The sequence below is a fragment of the Tyto alba genome, unplaced genomic scaffold, assembly GCF_018691265.1.
Source record: "Tyto alba isolate M040663 unplaced genomic scaffold, T.alba_DEE_v4.0 Super-Scaffold_45, whole genome shotgun sequence".
Lineage (NCBI taxonomy): Eukaryota > Metazoa > Chordata > Aves > Strigiformes > Tytonidae > Tyto > Tyto alba.
The window spans coordinates 16,287,067-16,299,930 of record NW_024881321.1 but is presented as its reverse complement, the minus strand read 5'-3'; positions in this window follow the sequence as shown (position 1 = coordinate 16,299,930).

Here is a 12,864-nt window from a genome sequence, read left to right as displayed (position 1 = left end):
TTGCATGAAATCTTGTGATCATAATTCAGCCCAGTGTGTTTGACCATCAAAGACCAAAATAAATTATATCTGTTCCTTTGTAGCACCTATAGCAGTTAAAAAAGTAAACCAATTTAAATTTATAACCTCTTCTTTTTATGCACTCCATCCCACATGCCTTTATCCAAGCACAGTGATTTGTTTGTTTAGCTTTGTTAGAGTCTAATTAAGATTGGAACTTGATGAGTGCTCATTGAATAGAGTTAATTCTGGATAAAATAAGGTAGCAATACTTATTGGTGAAGAAAAATAATTGGAGGACTACACGGAGGGATTAGCTCCCTTGACTAAAGTCATACACTCACCCTCTGTTACAGGGTTTCTAGACGAAATATTTCTAGAATCTTCAGCTGTTTCAAAATGTTTGGACAGGAAAAAGTAAGTGCTATAATTACATGGAATGTGTGCTGTATTCATTATAGAAGACAAGAATCTGAATCGTTGTTTAAAGCAAAATCTTGACTTCATATTAGCTATCAAGTGTTCATAAAACCTCTCCTTTCCTTCTTTTTCTGCTTCTCTTTTTCCCAAAACAGCTGCAGACTCTGGGAACTGAAGGCCAGATTTTCCAAAGAGCTAACTTAAAACAACTGTTAAACACAGCTTTTCAGCACCCATTAGCCCTAATCAGGGGTGGAGATCGCCTTCAGAAATATATCTTATAGGAAGTCCAAGCTAGCTCTCGAAGGTCAGAGATAGGGCAACCTCATTACTGTGTAAATTAGAGGAGCATAGCATTTTGAAACATCTCACAGAAAAAGACTCAAATAAGCCTCAGTTTGTGTGTTGGGAAGAAAAGAGGATAGAAACAAAAAAAAAACAAAGCTCAAGCAGGCAGACTTGAAGATGGCATCAGCAACCAAAGAATGCAAGTAATTCCTTGATATGCTTGTCTTAAAAATATAATGTCTAGATACTGCGATTGATATAATACTGAGTTCTCTTCTGTGTTGACTTTCTAATCTCCATTGTGTTTTGTAATAGATATCATAGTTAGAAAAGTCTCTGATTAACTGATAAACATTTTTTTTAAAGATCTATTGTATTGGTTGACCCTTTGGAAAGCACAGTTCCTTTTTTTTCTATAAATTTTCCTAAGTTGCCATATCAAGATCATTTAAAAGATCACAGTGTAGTAGCAGTTTACACTTGTGAAAGCAAAAATATAAAGGTGAACTAAATGTAAACATTTACCGATTAAAATTAAGAGGAAGAATAATAAGGTATTCAAGTCTCTAATTACTTTTCAATATTCATCTTTCATTCTGCTAATTTTAAATAGTTTGTTTAAGAAACACTTAATGTTAGAAGTGGTCACTATAACATACAATAGGTGATGGGTCCAGACATATGGAGAATGAATCTTAACTGAGTTTACTGAGTTAATCTTTCTGTCAGCATAGTAATATTTAATTTCTTGTCCTTTAGGATATGATTTGCAAAGACATTTTTAACTGTTGGAATTTGTTTAAATATTTATTTTAATAAAACCACAATGAAAATACATTTCCTGCTTGAAACAAACCCTTTACAAAACACCAGGACTCACAAGGATTCATGACTGGATTTTGTGACAGCTGATGTCTATACAGTAGATGCTTAATAAATGGAGACATTTTATACTAAGTTTTGTAGATTAATATTTTTCCAGTAGTGACATATGTATTGGAAAAAAATCTTTTTTAAATGAGGTCACTGCTTTAAAAATGTAAGAAACATTGTCAAATTTAAAATGCTGTTTTAGAAAAGAATTCAGTAACCGAACATTAAGAGTGCCTTAATGTCTGCGACAAGCAAAACATCTGCTTCAGCAGTGGATATGGAAAATTAATACTCCAGATAAGCAAAGGAGGTTTTGAAAATAAAAAACAAAAACAAAAAACAACACAAAACCCCCCTGCTATAAACCTTACCCAAAACTCACATGAAATCTTCTTTGATCAAGTTAGTTCAAATGGAACAAATAACTCCCTCTTCCAATTAGCTTCATATCCTCTATCCCTATTAGCTTTCTTTCCCCACCCTGTTTTTCATCAGATTTCTTAGTTTCATCTTTATTCTACCCGAGGAGGGAGAAGACTGAACCCAGTGTGCACTGTGACCTGGCCCCACACATCCCCGTGGCAGGTTTAGTGTATCCCTGAGGTGCTGTGTGCTCCGGGTTGAAGCTATAGTGGTCTTCAGATTTCACCTGCCCTTGTGCTATGTGATCCTGCACGTCTCCTTTGTCGTACTGCCTGCCTAGCACCAGCCCAAGAGAAGGCACCAAATTGGTTGGGTATATCACATCCCCTTTACACTGCTTGTAAGTACATACTGGGAGATTTTCCCCACCCATGACTGGTGTGGGTTCAGCCTTTTGCCCCACAATATGCCCCAGAGTTTGTTTATGTAAACCAGAGAGTATACTTGTATCCAAACAGCATATCTCAGGCCCACATGAGAAATACACTATAAATATAGCCATTATCCTCTGTCAGTACGCTTGACAATTTTTACTGGGTGAATGTCTTTATTGTGTTGCCCTCTGCTTTTGCATTACTAAGACTTGACTGGTATTTAAAGATCTGTAGTTGATCCTGGGCTAGCTGAATACGAGTCCAAGAACATAGAAACTTCAAACACTATCTTAACCATGTTTGTTTGGGATAGGTGAGACTTGCTGGACGTGCATAAAATACTTGGCCAGCTGACAGCACGGTAAAAGTCCCATTGATCTAGTGGAAGGGAAAGAAATATAAGACCAGGATGGAACAGTTACATATGAAGAAATAATATAGATGTTTATATCTCCAACAAAGGAGATACATTAGAGGACAGGAAATATGATTTTGACAAGAAAAAACCAGTAAGGTAAGGGAAAACAGAGACAGAGAGAAAGAGGGGAATTGGTGGGTAAAAGAGACTTTCTAAGAAAGTCTGTAAGAACTGTAACTTTAGAGAAAAAATACGTATACTGATGTTTGAAAATTTGTTTCTTGGTCATTTTCATACTTGATATTTGTCTAAATAAGACTAAAAAAAATGTACAAATTTCTGTAAAATGTTTCTTCATATTGTAAAAACAAAATAAAAATACTTGAAATTATTTTCCCATGCTTAAGCCCAGCACAAACTAGCTAAATGCTAGCTTGCATCAGAAGCAGAAGATTACCTAATTTATAGCTGTAAAGGTTATGCAATTCTAGTCACTAAAATACAATACTAAACCAATGATAAGACCTTTGTATTTACAATTATACAAACATGTAACACTGTAGTTAAAATGCAAGTACACATCTCACACACTATGGATTGTAAACTACAATCTCTCTTGTATTGGAAATTCATAACATACTTTCTTTAGCTATTGGGTTTCAAAATGAGGTCATATAATGTGAAATGGATTTTTTTATATAATCAAGTGCTTAAAAGCTGTATTATATATACTTTCAGATTGTTTGTTTCTTTAGAATCAATTATACTCTAAAAGTTGCTGTATGAGAAAACACTTAAACTCTTCATGCACTGTATAGCGTGCTTGTTGCTATGTAAAAATCATAATAATAGAGGTAAAAAGTCATTGCAGGTTTTAGCTAAGCATTCTAAATTTTTCATGTTAACTTCCATATTAATGTGAAGCAGCTATAGAGTTTCTTCAGCAAAAGCCTATTCATAGTTCTGAGTAGCAATTACTGTTGATACTGCCATTAATGAATCAACAGAGACACCTGGGAATTGTGGCTGACCTGCTGCCTTGAAAATTTGGAGATAGCATGGAAATAACACTTGAAAGCAATTTTGAAAGGTTTTCTAACAGATCGCTTCCTGTCTGCAGTGGTAGGATGCAGTCTGAGGTACTTTAGACACTTATAAATAGGTATTTCTCTGTAGGTAACTATATGCACCAGAAGGGAGCACAGCAGTAGCTTGAATGTGAATGGACAGTGTAATTTTAAATGCTGTGGTTTATCTCTCCTGGCCTTCAGGTTCTGCACTGGGAGGTCACGTGTTTCCCACAGATCTTGTGTCATATATACAAGCAAATACCTTAAACATCCTAGGGCACACACTATGGTAGCATATATTTAAATTAAACAATAAAATTGTCTCCTAGGCATCTAAACTTCCATTACAGTCAGCAGAGACAGAGAGAAGGATTCAACTGTGGAAACACAGATATATAGGGTTATTCTATCTCCAACAGAGTATCCCACCTGCCATCCTTCTGCCTCTCTAGAGGGACATAGTCACATCATATGTGCCATGCAGATGCCTTAGATGACATACAGCATCTTCGTTATTGATGTCTTCCTTTAGGCATCTCAATCTGGAGACTGGGTTATTCTTTCTGTTGTGATTCTAGAAAACATAGACATTGTGCTTGATGAAGTCAGAAGTTCAAAACTGGTGCATACAGCAGATACAGAAAAACTTCCTTCCTGAAGTTTCCCGAAGAAGCTATTCTCTCCTGCTCCCATACTTCTGTCAGGAACAAGATAATGGAAGCTGGACACTGAGCGTCGCAGTTTGTTTTAGAGGCCAGACACCACTGATCATCTGATATACTATAAAAAAAAAAAAATCAGAAAAGGTAATAATATAGAGACAATTTCTGGAACATCTAGCAATAGTTTTGGCACGTATATGCTCAAATAATGTCCTAATGTGATTACATACTATTTTCTGTCTGACTAAAGCTGCTGTATATCAGAAATGTTGTTGTCTGTACTTTCAGAGAAGAGGTAAATCATGCAAAGATTTTGCTTTCTAAGCAGTCATATTCCACTCAAATAATTATGCTTAACAATTTAAATTTAAGTAAGTAGAGTGGGGAAATTTTACTTGTGGAGTTCTTCAAAGACCTCCCTCTATTTTCATGGGATTTGGGCTCAATTCCACTGCTTAAGCACAGGTGTGTACCAACACTTTAGGTGTCCTGGAGTATTCTTCTTGGATTTAACTTGTGTTCTAGAAGAGCTGAAATCTCCCATGAGCCCTGTGTCAAATTTGCCAAAGCTGAGCCCATCAGCCAATTTGGTGACACATCCACAAAAACATATTTAAGAAAGGGGAAAAGACAGTGGACAAACAGAGGGGGAGGAAAAAAAAAAAAAAAAAAGAGTGAGAAACAGCAGGGGGAAATGTCAGAGGAGGAGGAGGTGCTCCATGGTACCAAAGAAGATATTCACACTGCAGCCTATGGAAGAGACCATGGTGGAGCATATGGATGTTCCTGAAGAAGTCACAGCCTGAGAGGAGCCCCTGCCAGAGCAGGGAAAGGAGCAATAGAGAGTAACTGTTATGTACTGAGCACCCCCCCTTGTCTCTTTGGGGAGTGAAAGAGTGAAGTTGAACTTGGGAAAGTGGGGGAGGAAAGGTGGTGTTTTAATGTTTATCTTGCTGTTTCCTACTACCCAAATTAATGGTTACATTTTTATTTTAATTGGCAGTAAAGTAAGTTAATTGTCCCAAGTCAGTTCTGGTTTTCCCATTAATGTAGTTGGTAAGTGATCTCCCTGCCTTTATCTTGACACACGAGCTTTCTCATTCCTGTCCTTACTATTTTCTCCCTTTCTCTGTTGCAATGAATGGTGGGAATGTACAGACAGTTGGTTGGATGTTTGACTGTTAGCCAAGGCTAATCAACCACAACCCTCCAAAACAAAAATCCCAGTGTAGTTCTGAGGATTATTGCAGTAGCAATTTCAGTAGATATCAGGCATGATACTGCATCTGGTTTGATGTCTTCTGTCACCTAGAAAGCTTTGCACTCTCAAAGGCTGCCACATACTTCCATGCTGTGCTTCAGGGCACACAACACACCTTTAGCTTCAGATAATGCATGATTTATAGCACAGTTCTCACATTATTTCATGTGGTTTTGAAATGAAATACATCCCCAAGAAGTAAAAATTATAACTTAAGTCTACGGGGGAAAGTACATGAGGCTCAGAGGAGACCCATGATCAAGTACTGTTTAGTGAGGATGTGGCAAATCTCTTGTACATAGGACTGGAGTTAAGCAGAGTGGATACAAGACACTCTATCCTATTAGTCTGGACACCAAGAGTGACTACAGGAAATGCATTTTACAGTAGACACATAAAGTGTATCAAACCAAAGAATAAACATTTCACCAATGAAAAGAGCAGCATGGTGAGAAAGCAAGAAGTAGTAGTACTTATCTTAACAGACAGCAAGAAAAGCCACTAAGCATTTGGAAACTTATAGAGCAGTGTGCCACATACATCACATTCCAAACCATAATCCTAAACAAAGTTATGTCGACGTGTTACATTCCAGCAAAAGAGAGCATTGAAGGCAAAGATGATTCTATAGCTGCTTCCAAGCTGTTACTGACAGAATAACAGAATACAACTCATTTCTTTGTGATGGATGACTTCAACATTGAATTAGAATGCAAGAGACATGGAAAAACAGTGCAAAGGGAAAAGTGGGATGAGGAATCATCAACCAAAATGATGACTCACCGAATAACATTTGGTGTCTGATATACTGTTCTCTAAATTCTCACAGAAAAAAGTCAGATTTTTCAGATAAGAAGAGAAAAATTTGACCACAACTGCATCATCTGAAGACAGGTCCTGTGGCTACAACACAACAGCATGCCAGGCAGCAAGTGTCAGCAATGATGACAACTGTTGCTCTGCCAAACTAAACAAAAAAAAAAAAAAAAACAAAAAAACAAACCAAAAAAAAAAAAAAAAAAACAAAAAAAACAAACAAAAAAAAAGATACCCTCTGATTAGGAAGTGACAAAGATCAACAGTACAGAACTGAAAACAAAAGGGTAGTATGAGGAATTCCAACCCAGCCCTAAGAATAGAGTTACACTAGTATATCAGGCAAAGGAAGCTGAGTTGAAAGAAAAAAGGGAAGTGCACAAATGCAATGTAATTTTGGTTCAACTGTCACAACTGGGTATCAGTATACTCACAGCTAGAATGGAAATACAGTGCCTCAAAGAGAAAAGAACATTTAAAGCCTAGGAAATACATGGCATGCTATGAAACTACATGGCATATGGTGAACCCATACAGTATTTTTGAACAAGCAACGTTTAAAATGGAACAATTAAAAGAAAAGGAAGAAAATTCTCTTTGCTAAAATAGAAGAGATCCGGAGATTCTTTAAAATTAATCATTAACAGCATCTCCTTATCTCAATCACAGTTTTATATGTAGTGTTTGAAACCACACAACTAATTCCACCCCTAACAGGATTTCAGGACAAGTTACAAGCAAGAAGCTGAAAAACAACAAAGCAGCAGGGTATAAAATCACAGCATAAATACTAGGAGTATTTGACTCACCTCCCTGATGAAACCAATAAATGTGCTTAATGAAATCTAGGAAGGCAGAGAGGAAAAGCCTTTCTGAATAACAGAAATAAGGAAACATGAGTAGGGTACTGTGAAAGGGTGACCTCACTGACTTCAACAACTGGAGAAAACTTGTGCTGCTCTTCATCATAACAAAAATAATTTCCTGTGTGATCCATCACATCAGTAAGTATACACAACTTATAAAAGCAGACAAATCCTGTTTGATAAATAAGAGTAGGTCAACTATTTCTCCCTTAAACTGTACTCTTGGTCCTCAGGATGAGTCAACTGTTCTTCCAAAAAAACATCAATACTATTCACAAAAAAATCCTAATAAGAAAGAACTTTATCCAAAAAAATCAGCTAAGCAGAACCAAATTTTCCTGAAACTCTTATGACCAAAGGTAACAACACAATGGTAGGCAAAAACATCAGAGAAAGAGAAAAACCTAACTAACTATGTATTTCTGATTAAATAAGTTACTTTAATCTTCTAACCTGATACCTTAATTCTGAAAGTTCACAGTTAAGCTTCTAGGTCCTTAAACTACCCCTATATTACATTCTGATATATAAGGGAAAATAATAGTGAAGAAATGAATGAATATGCAAAGGATTACAGGGATATTTTATGAAGCATCCATGAATCAGCTTTCTTAAAACTCTTAATTCCTTTTTGTGCTCACCAAGACCACAGTTCTATATAAAATTTTTGTAATATATTTTTTCTATTAACTCTTCGCTTACCCTCACTCTCAACTGAATAGGAGCTGTATCTATAAGAAAAATATTTGTTTACAGAAGGCTAATAGTCCGTTTCTTACAATAGTGGACTACCCTGTCCCTAGAAATCTGAGTGGGAGGACCAGAAGTAGGACAGTCTAGACCCAGTCAGTAAACCCTACCAGTTTATCAAAGAAGACTTTTCTTAATCTCCATAAAGTTACACAAAAAATAAAACTGTATTTAATTTTTATAACTCCAACCTCAAACCATGCCTACAGTATTTAAAAGAAATAATAGAAATATGTAACTGCATTACAAAATAAAAGTTCAATAGCAATTGCTTTCTGATAAATACATCAAAAAGGTAGATAAGGACCTGTTCAGATCCATGTTTTGTAGTTAATAAATCAACATGCCAAGACATTATCCATATAACCTGAAACAGGATTTCTATGTTGTATTACACGATATTCATCATTTTGACTTCAATATTTTTTGTGTGTGCTCAATACCACTACAAGAGATTGGTGACTACAACTCAAAATAGAGTGCTAAGAATACTCTGAAACAATACATTTGAAAATCTGAAATGGTTCTGGCATTAAAATACATTGCCTGAAGGATCTTATTCAGCATAGAAATTATTAAGCCAGTCACATACTTAAAAACAAGCTTATGGACAAATGTGTTAAGCATCAATGTTTAGTCACACTGTGACACTGTAAGTGAAACTGAATGTAAATTTGAAATAAATTCTTCCTTTTTTTTAGGTTGCACAAGGGGAAATATATATATCTGTGGAACCAGCAGTTTTTTGTAATATGTACATGTCTTAAATACCTAAGCAAAATAAAGTGAATTGAAATCTCAGGGGTAGCATAAACTGCGGAAGAAAGCTTACACTGAGTAGGCTTTATCATCTAAAGCTTTGTTCCTATTTTGTCTGGATATGTAGACTGCTTATTCTCAAACTGTTGAGCCATTGGCAGGAAATGGACAATACTGGGGAAAAATTCTAAAGGGAATACTATATATTACCGAGATCTGCATTAAGGATAAGATTGAGAGGATGTCCTTCAAAGAGTAAAAACAGTGACCCAAAAGAAGTATTTAGGTTTTAAAGAAGATTACAACTTAAGCAGCAGCACTCTTTCAAGGATGTGAAGTGAATACACGGTATTTAAGGAATGCAAAAGGGAAGGAACTTGAAATCAAGATTGAACATCAGACAGAGAGTAGTAATCTGGCTTTCATACCTATTTGACCAATTTCTCAGCCATTAAAAAGTAACATTACTTCGTTGACTCAGGAGAAGCCTGGAGACTCATATCATCTAGGGATTCAGGTCCTTGTACATTTTGATGTATTTTGTTCACATTAGATAAAGGATGAGAAGGTCTGGCTACTAGTTACTAGTAAAAGGGGCCAGGTAAAGGAGTGGCAGTAATAAAAAGATAGGCATATAGACCAAGAAATATATATATAGTAATTGCTCTGTAATATTTGCTTGGCTGTATACTCCTGATCCTCTGTAGCTAGAGAGTCAAACAAGAAGACTATTCCAATAATGATGTTATCAGAAGGCATTAGAAGCATGTAGTAAATTAAGAAAAATCTAGAACTCCTTTAAATTAATATATAACAGGCACTTATATGGTTAGTTATGGATGCTGTAATAAAAGACTCCAAAGTTTGACCTGACAGCTATTTCATTATCATGAAAATGGGTTATGGGATGGGAATAGACTATGGGAATCAAATACAGTTGATTCACTCATCTGCAGTGTAAAATTAAAAAGAACCCTGTGTATACTTAAGAAGATGTAACACATTCAACTCAGCCAGACACTAATACGTTTGCAGGCATCGTCACCACAAATACAAAATGAAGAGTAGATTTACGCATTAAAAACACCTAACCAATGTCCAAGCCCATGTGACTGTACAAAACTTGTGACAATTTACAGACACTGAGAAGGGGAAAAAAAAAATCTAGAATTGGGTAGAAAATCCCATTACGAATACTTTGCAATGATTGACCAGTAAAATCAAAACAATTATCCAAGCCCTGAAAATGCATGCAGTCCCAAATAACGTTATGCATCAATAGTCAATGGGCCTGCTCTCATGCGTAAAATTACTCAAGTGTATAAATTTTTCAGGACTGGGGCCAAGCAACATAATGCTAGACAACAGAGCCCAAAGACAGTTGGCAGCCATTCAGGAAAAGTGCTGGGGGCAGCAGTATCAAAGCTGCAGATAGCTGAGGAAAATTAATAAAACCATATGAATGAAACGTTTTAAAACCCCATATATTTTAGACTTTTCACAATGCCACTTTGCTTTTAGAGTTTGTATGATCTTAAACTGGAAAGAAAGGGTCAAGCCAATTACAGTAACAGGAAATAAGTCAAATTTGATTTGTATACTACAGAATGCTCTAATAATTTTAAAGAAGAAAAAGAAAGGAGGAAAAAAAAAAAAAAAAGGGACAAAGACACTAGAAAATAAGAAATCATGTATTGAGATTTGCCATAGTTTTTTCCAAGTCAAGGTTGATCATGACTGTTTAAAAATAGATTGAAAGAGTTCAGACAACAAAGAAAAATTTAAAATATTAACATGATCACAGCAACTAAAAGATAGCACAATAAAGAGCAAATTGGGTACAAAGAAAACAATGATTGATGAAAATAAGAAAAGAAGATTAAGTTGTAAACAAAGAAATAGGGTACCTAAACTAAAAGGAAAATTTGACATATTTTACAATCCACTTGTGATAAAGGTCTGTCTCAGGTCACCCAGGACTTTTTTCACAACATCAGCTTAGGGCTTATACTTTAGGTTTTCTGAATCTCTGCACTGAACATGCATACTTCTTTTCATTGACTGTATAAGGAGACCGGACTCCTATCTCTGACACATAAGCAAAGCATCTAAAGATAGGTTGTGTGAGTACTGTCTGGAAGCAGCTGCCATGGAGTAAATCTGAGGAACTGGCAGCCTCTAGTTGGAAAGAAAAATCTAAAAGAAGAAAACCTAAGGAAAAAGCCCAAAAATAATATAATGCTTGAAAAGCATTGCTTTTCCATGGTGAAATTTATTACGTATCTTTTTAAAAGTACAATAATACCTTTGCAACTGCAAATACAGTCTTATAAAAGGACCAAGAAGGATCAATACAATAAACCAGAAGGATCCAGCTTGCATGTTTAGACACAGGCAAGATGTCTAGCAAAAGGAAAAAATAGCCTTGGATGTTTGTCCTGTGTTTGGCTAAAGGTTTGGATAGTGCCAAGAAAGAGTTTAAAGAGACCTACCCTGAGGTTACTTTCACATTTCAGGGTAGGTATTCAAATACGACCATGGACTTTTGTTAAAGATGCAACAATTAAGCAGGGTACAATGGTGTCTACTTCAGAGATCTTATAGTGTAAACATGCTTTATGTCAGGGAAAAAAATTGCCATGAGGCTTTGACCTGTGAAGGACATTCACATAGTATGGCAGCACCTACAAGCATTTCTGCATTGAGATAGGATCCTCCCTTTTGTCCTCTGAGTTGCATTAATTTTGGCTGTGAGAGAAGGTAGAGTGAATACCCTGCTATCTGTCAAATCTGATTCACAGGATAAGCAACAGGATGTGAAGAGGGCACATCAAAAGTCCACAAAACTCCATAATCTCAGTCATTCCCCAAACATATATTTATGTAAATAGACTTGGAAGCATGCCCTGAAGATCAAAAGTAGTACAGTGAAATTACTTCTCTTAAAATGGGACTGAGAGGTTCAATGTTATTTGAGGGATTGAAGGAAAAGAGCTTGCTGTTTCAGATATCAATTAAAACAAAAGCATTAATCTGACATTTACATGGTTCAAGACATGAGATATGTCCCTCATACCAGTATTTCCAATAGTGGGTAAAGGAAGGAACAAGCTCTTTTTGTCCAGAACCTGTGATTAGGAAAGACAATGCCGTAGGTCTGCATTCTCCCTTTCCTTCAACCCTGCTTTTGGAAGACAGTCAGTCTTGATGTTATGACCTGGGAAAAGGGCCCCTTAATAACAATCTAGACCTGAAAAAAAATCTCAAACAGCTTTAACAATCCATGGGTTTTAAAACTTATTATCCTTAACTTTTCCACAGGTGAGCAAAACCCACCCTTCTCTTTACAGCCATATTTAGAAGCAGATTAGACTGCATATTTACAACACTGACCTTCACTTTCTAAACTATGGTTCAGCCTAGGTTTTCATAGTAGTCCTAACATATATAGCAAATCAAACACTAGAATTAATTTCTGCTTCTTCTCTGACTTTCTGGTAAAGACAGAAGGAGGCTAAATCATAATTCTGAAGGTTTTTTTCCAACTCCATGGTACTGTTCATTGCATAGTAATGGAGGTTAGTATATGCAATGTCATTGTTACTCCAAAAGTGTAGATATATATAAATAGAGAAAAAAAAAACAGAACAAAAAAAAAAAAAAAACAAAACAAAACAAAAAAAACCCACAAACATAAAGCTAATGTAAAAAGAAAAGGAAACAGGGAGAGAGACAGAAAATCAAGAAAACAGGAACTGCTAGTCATCCTAATGGATTACAGAAGTGGGATCTAGAAAATAATTAATAACAAGCAATGAACTACGACTAGTGTCAGATTCCCTGCCTCTCTCTGGGCTGGCATTAACTGCCATTATAAATTGAAGGAAGAATTCCCCAAATAATTGCAAATAGCCACTAGAGATTCTGCATACCAGCTAAGATGT